General features: G+C 40.8%; 1 long non-coding RNA gene across 1 annotated transcript; it reads left to right on the top strand.

The window, feature by feature from the left end:
* Nucleotides 1-5,392: 5,392 nt before the first annotated feature.
* LOC129656187 (uncharacterized) lies at nt 5,393-6,970 on the top strand. The gene is made up of 3 exons (XR_008716258.1): nt 5,393-5,488; nt 6,279-6,366; nt 6,872-6,970. It is a non-coding gene; the product is annotated as an uncharacterized LOC129656187 (long non-coding RNA).
* The last annotated feature ends 206 nt before the right edge of the window (nt 6,971-7,176 follow it).

The raw sequence follows: 7,176 nt of genomic DNA, 5'->3' as shown, positions 1-7,176 counted from the left end.
TCCTACTTCCTGTGTGATTTTGAACAAACCTTTTTACTCCTTTGAACTTTAATTATCTTATCTGCAAATGAACAAAAATCCTAGTATGCCTACTTCATAGGTTTGTTGCAAAAGATAAATTAGATAATGTGAAAAAATTCCTGGTGACTTCTGAAGCAGCATCCAATTGTAATGGATTATTATTTATATTTTTCAACTTATTAAGATATGAATACCCTCTTGTAGGGAAAAAGGTCTTCTGTCTCAAAATTGTGCGATATTTTTCTTTTTGTTTTACTAGAAAAGAAAGATGTATTTTTAAAAGCATTAGGATTGGAAAGGAAGAGGAAAAGTATTTTCTTTGGATTCCTTTCTAGCCATATATTTCAATTGTTTTCTCTGTTATGTCCATTCCCTCTATAATATGGTATCATGTCATTTTGGAAATGTTCAGTAATATCTTGCTAATTTGTTTTTACATTGATCCTGGCTTCAAGGATAGCTTTACCTGCTTGAACAAACCTTTCTATCCTTACATTCTTTTTTCTTTTTGACATTTTTGCTGTTAAGCTCAATTGATCAGTCATTCATGCACCAGTATTTATGGCATACCTGCTATGGAAAAGACATTTCTGTTAGTAACTTAAAGATTTAAATGTATAATACCTCTCCTGGTTTTCATTCTTTTGGATAATAAACACTTTTATCTACTGTATAATTAGCTACTATATTCAAGGTATTTTACAGTCTTATATTAATGACTCCTATTCTCAAGATGTCTTCATATTATTCTGGGAGACACACAGAAAAACAACCTCAGCAATAAAATTGTGGGTATGGAGAGGAGAGATGAAGAATTTACAGGGAAGGGGTTATTTATGATGTTGTCTCAAATGAAGGGAGACTATTTATTGTACTGTGTGGTACTTTCAGTTATAGCCGAACCTGACTTTTATTCAGAGAGAATTAGAAACAGTTCTGTGGTGCTACTTGGGATAGAGATTTGTCATCTATTTCTGTGTAACAAATTACCTCAATATGTAGTAGATGTCATGCTTTATCTCTTATGCTACGTTCTATTGATTAGAAGGGAGTAGCTAAGTCCAACCCACAGACAAAGGGAGGGGAATTGGGCTCTATGTTTCTTTTTTAATTAAAATTTTGTTTATATTGGAGTATAGCCAATTATATAACTGTCAATCCTAAAGGAAATCAGTCGTGAATATTCATTGGACGGACTGATGCTGAAGCTGAAACTCCAATACATTGGCCACCTGATGTGAAAAACTGACTCATTGGAAAAGACCTTGATGCTAGGAAAGATTGATGGCAGGAGAAGGAGACGACAGAGGATGAGATGGTTTGATGGCATTACTGACTTGATGGACATGAGTTTGAGTAAGCTCTGGGAGTTGGTGATGGACAGGGAAGCCTGGTGTGCTTCAGTCCACTGAGTCACAAAGAGTTGGACAGGACTGAGCGGCTGAACTGAACTGTTAGCTAATTAACAATATTGAGATTGTTTCAGGTTCACAGCAAAGTGACCCAGCTCTAAGTTTTGAAGATAGGAGTATGAAAGAATTTACAGACCTGTTTTAAAACCACCATAATCTGCTCTCCAGACAAAAATTATTTACTTTCTTTTCACATGCAAAATATACTTAGTCGCTCCTAAGAATCTCCCCACAGTCTCATCCTTTACATCATTGGCTTAAACTCTAGCATCACATCATCTACATTAGATTCAGGTGTAGATGAGGCTCCTCAGATGTAGGTGAGGCTCCTCTGGTGTAGTTTCTTGCATACAGTTCTTCAAATGTAGTTGCTCTTGACCTGAAGACGTATGAACCAAAGAGGCAAGTCATCTGACCCACAAATACTCTCCACAATATGCAATGGTGGGATAGGCATAACATAAGTGCCAAAGACACTCCCATTCAAAAAAGGTAAAAACAGGAGGCATCCAAGAGCCTTGGTCTATAGAAATTAGTATAGCAGAGCATTAGTTGGCAGTGCCTTGATTGGGACTCAAGGCTTGGGAATAAGTCTCTATACCTCTCAACTCTGTACCCTGGTCTCTTGGTTGCACCTTCTGAGTTATCCTTCATTTTTCATGAAAGGTAGCCAAGGCTTATAGTTGAGTAGTCTTGTAAGCCTGCTTACTGCCTGTAGAAGTTTGGAAGCCCAAAGATCTCTCTTCATTTTGTACTATATTATTCCTTTCAGTCCAACTTGGTTGTGTTCCTACCATGCAGTTCTTTTTAAAACTTGTGGGTCTCCTGACTCTTATTGAGAGTTCATGTCATTAAGCCACACCCATGAATATTTTTGAGGTCTACTCTTCCCTACTCAGGCTTCTGCTGAGACTGCTGAGAGAAGAAACCATAAACTTTTTGGAAGTCTTATTTTCTAACTAAAAGCTTTTCTGAGACACCTTCCTTCATCTTTCTGAGATCTAATCAAAGGACTTTATAGCTGCTCCTTCAGTGGTAAAGAACCCTCCTGCCAATGCGAGAGACATTCAATCCCAGGGTTGAGAAGATCACCTGGAGAAGGGAATGGCAACCCACTCCAGTATTCTTGTCTGGAGAACCTCATGGACAGAGGAGCTTGGTGGGCTACAATCCACAGGGCTGCAAGAGTTAGACAAGACTGAGCAACTGAGCACGCATCAGCTTCATCTTTACACATTTTTTCTGATAGTGTTCTGGATTTACTGGGGTCTCTACCTGGGGACATTTAATTTTAGCATAGTTTGACATCTGGAGGGGATGGGAATTTTCCAAACTAACAAGCTCTGACTCTTTTATGTAAAATAATCCTTTCTTTAGCTTATTTATCTCCTCTCATTTGATTATAATCAGTCTGAAGAAAACAGGTGACACCATCAGCAGAATTCCTGGAAATTAACTTAACTAGATAAACCAATTCATTAGTACATTTTCAACTTTCCATGTAGCTGCAGATAACAGTGGCACTAAGCTTTCTGCCACTACATAACAGGGATTTTCTGTCCTCCAGTTTCCAGTAACATCTTTCTTACTTTCCTTTGTGATCACACCAGTAGCCTCCTCAAAGGCTATCAAGATTCCGCTAACACTTTCCTTGAAGTCCTTTCAACTTCCTCTCACTTCTTGGTTCTAAAGCTTCTCCCGTATTTTAGGTTGATATTATAGCATCATACCATTTCCAGTACTAAAATCACCATTAGTTATCTACTGCAGTATAACAATATCCCAGTGTGAAGTAACTTAAAAAAAGAGTAAGCATTTATTTATTATTTTCACACTTTCTGTGGGTCAGGAATTGAGGAGTAGGTAATTCTGTCTCAGGGTCTCTTATGAAGTTGCAGTCAAGATGCTGGCCAGAGTTACATCCATGTGAAGGCTTGACTGGGGCTGGGGAATCCATTTGCGAGTTGAGACTGGTAGTTGGTATGAGGCTTCATGTGTTTCCAACGTGAGCCTGTCCATAGGTTGCTTGAGTGTCCTCCTGACATGATGGCTGACCTCCTCCAGAACAAGCAATTCAAGAAAACAAGGTGGAAGTGAAAATGCCTTTTAAGACTTAGGATTGGAAATCACAAACCATCATTTCTGCCAAATTCTATTCATTAGAATCAAGTCACTCTGATACAAATTCAAAGGGAAGAGAATTGGGCTCCACCTTTTGAAGGGAGAGTGTCAAAATAATTTGTAGATATACTTTGAAAACCACCACAATCAGAATCCTTCTCTTGACCAATAACTCCTCCCAAAGGATCTCCAAGGGAAAGTATACACACACACACACTCATCATCCCCTCCCCCCCAACCCCGCTCCTCACACACACAAATGAATATACAAGGCAAAGCTGGAGTTTAACCCCAAACCTCAATATATAACCCCAGGTCTGTGGAGAAGTTTCTGGCCGAAGTTGGATGGATCTGAATGACATAATACAAAAGTAGGCCAGAAGATTCTTAGGTATGCTGCCACTCCAGTGAGAGAAAAGTGGAAGGAGCACCTATGAGAGAAGAAAGAGAAAAGCAGGAAGAGCAGAAAGACAAGGCAGATTTCCTTTAGTGCTTAGAGTTGCTTGCATCAGGTTGTTCTAAACATGGTAGTAGCTCCAGAGTTTTTTATGTTTTGGAAAAAAAAATCTGGAAAAATGGAAGGAGAAATTATGGAAGCTTCTTAGGCAGCTGTAATATTCCTTTTTAAACTTTAATAGGTGGATAACTGCTTTACAATGTTGTGTTAGTTCCTCCTGTACAACATGAAGGCTTCCCAGGAGGCTCAGTGGTAAGGAACCCGCCTGCCAATGCAGAAGCCATGGGTTCAATCCCTGGGTTGGAAAGATCCCCTGGAAGAAGAAAGGGCAACCCAGTCCAGTATTCTTGCTGGGATAATCCCATGGACAGAGGAGCCTGGCAGGCTCCCCCTGGCAGGGGTTGCAGACAGCCGGACATGATTGACTGCATACACATATGCACGTACAACAGTGTGAATCAGCTATGTGTGCCTGTGTGCTAAATCACTTCAGTTGTGTCTGACACTTTGTGACCCAATGGACTGTAGCTTGCCAGGCTCCTCTGTCCATGGGATTCTCCAATCAATTATATAGGAGTGAGATATTTATTTATTTATATTCCTATGCCCTCCTTCATGGGAATCAGCTATAAGTACACATATATCCCTCCCTTTTGAGCCTCTCTCCCACCTATAGTATCCTTATTGCTCCAGACTTGTGAAAGAAATAGAAGGAATGGCTGCACATATTTACCTTGTGATGTTTAATTAGCAAAGTGACTCTACCCAAAAATGCAATGGTCAGTTGATTGCCTTCAAAACTGACCAGATCATTTCCCCTTTCAAAGTGTAGCAACCTAGGGGCATAAGATTAGCATTTCTCAATTTTTTTTTTAACTTTATCCTGTTAATCTAATTGATTTAAAAGCATACTAACAGCCAATCTAGAGTGTGATGGTGGCTCTCTTGAGGGAAAGATTAACAACACATTACATCTGCTATTTATTCCTTTTGTGGGACTTTGAAAGCAGTCTTTACTGCTGTAACAATTGAGATCTAATATAAGGGTGGTTAGCCCCAAGTTTCTTTATGAATGTTGTAATGTCTCTTAAAGTTGCTCCTAGAAGTTTCCAAGATGGATAAAGCCTGGAGATGCAGTTTATCCCATTGCCACCATGTGCACTAGGCTGAAATTTCATTCCTCAGTGAAATTCTTCATTCACTCCTGCCGTCTCAAATGAAACAGGGTTGTTAAAATGAGCACCATGTAAAAACATAGTCCCAAACACAGTTACACAGTACAAAAATTCTCCATATTTATTGCCTTCATATTAAATTTAAAAAATCTCTTCTCACAATCAATTATTAATTATTTTGTTGCATAGGGCCAGTTTTGAGGGGGCATCTGCACGGACCCACAGGAGAAGCCTAACCCCAGATGTTCACTAGCCAGTGGCAGTGGTCAAGACGAGCCTCAAGTTTGAGATCGTAAGATATAGTAAGTGACAGTTTAACCAGCAGGTTTAATCAGCGACTTTCCTACTGCATTACACAGAATGCCAGCTTCCCAGCTGAGGTCAAGGAGAAACTCATTGCCCACACCTCTCCTTGACTGAGCCAGTTCCACACATCACACATATATGAGCATGTTTAGTCACTTCAGTTGAGTCCAACTCTTTGCGACCCCATGGACCATAGCCCACCAGGCTCCTCTGTCCATGAGATTCTCCAGGCAAGAATACTGGAGTGGGTTGCCATGCTCTCCTCCAGGGGATCTTCCCAACCCAGGGATCGAACCTGTGTCTCTTACATCTCCTGCATTTTCAGGCAGGTTCTTTACCACTGTGCCACCTGGGAAGCCCCAGTCCCACAGGTTAGGATATGTCATTTTTAACACCAGTTACCTATTTCCATACTAATCATGACTCTTGATTGCAATTCAGAATCCAAGTCACTGGTGAAATAAGAAAAGGGAAAGAAAACAGAGTTGCTAGTTAATTATACTGGAATCCAGTCCTGATCCAGTGATTGGGAGTCTAATATTGCTTTAAGATCTTACTTTCATCTCAGGTAAATTTTCTATCCTTACCCTCTGAGTAGGGTCAATAAAGGGCACAATAGGATGTGGCCACCTGCCCCTCCATCTTTCTCCTCCCTGTCTCTTGTGCTTATGTCCCTCCAAGGGATGGGATAGGGAGAGAGAGCAGTCCACTTGGGTTGCTGCCCACACCTTAAGGATAAGGAGGTGAATTACTTTTTTTTGTTGGGTAATTTTGCTTCTCTGTCAGATGCTGGTGACATATAGAGTTGCTTATATCTGCAGATCATATCTCCACCTGGATGCAGTGGGAAGTAGGCTCCCCATCGTCTGTATAGGTGATGTGTACTCTCAGCTGGGCTCCTCTGATTCAGCTTCAGGCCAGGGAAGCCCCCAGAGGAGGATGCTGCCCCCTCACTTCAACCTCCCTTCAGGAGAAAGTACCACATACCTTTTCAGGTTGTGGTTTCTTGTTAGGTGGGCAGGTGTCTCAAGGTAGCTTGATATCTCTCTTAACTCATCTCCAAATCCTCAGCATCCAGTAGCATGGAAACCCCTCTATTTTTCCTTCTCATAACCACAGCATACTCTGTATGCTTTCCATCAGCTCTATAATGAGTCAGTGCTCAGCAGCAACTCCAGACAAGGAACAGTGATCCTCAAACCCTAACAGATAGTTCTCCTGGGGCTTCCAGTTTTTCCCATAGTGAGCAGGGAGGAAGGTGGGTCATTTTCACTTTTCCACAATCCCCTCTACCACTGGAACAGTGGCAAAATGGAGAAAGACCAAATATCAAATTGACTTCTTTCACAACTCTCTTTTTCCCCTCTCCCCATTTCTAGCTCTCTATTCAGATGATAAAGGAAGGACTGTTTATCAAATAGATTCTGTTAGAAGACCACAATACAGCAAATCACATGGTGAAGAGTCCACAGTAATAGACGAATGCACTTGAAAGGTGAAGGCGTGTCTTTTGTTCTAAGCAATGAGGTGGTATCAAAGCACTTTGCATCATCAAGTTGGATTAATATAAATGCTTTATGTTACCTGTCTAAATTCCTGTATATTACACCGAAGACCCTCCATAACCAGAGCACTACCTACCACTTCTGTGCTCCTCCCTCGACTCATCCCCTATTTGAGTCAT

The sequence above is a fragment of the Bubalus kerabau genome, chromosome 6 (genome assembly GCF_029407905.1).
Source record: "Bubalus kerabau isolate K-KA32 ecotype Philippines breed swamp buffalo chromosome 6, PCC_UOA_SB_1v2, whole genome shotgun sequence".
Lineage (NCBI taxonomy): Eukaryota > Metazoa > Chordata > Mammalia > Artiodactyla > Bovidae > Bubalus > Bubalus kerabau.
Note: the sequence above shows the minus strand (reverse complement) of the source record. Positions and strands in the feature narration are given on the sequence as shown.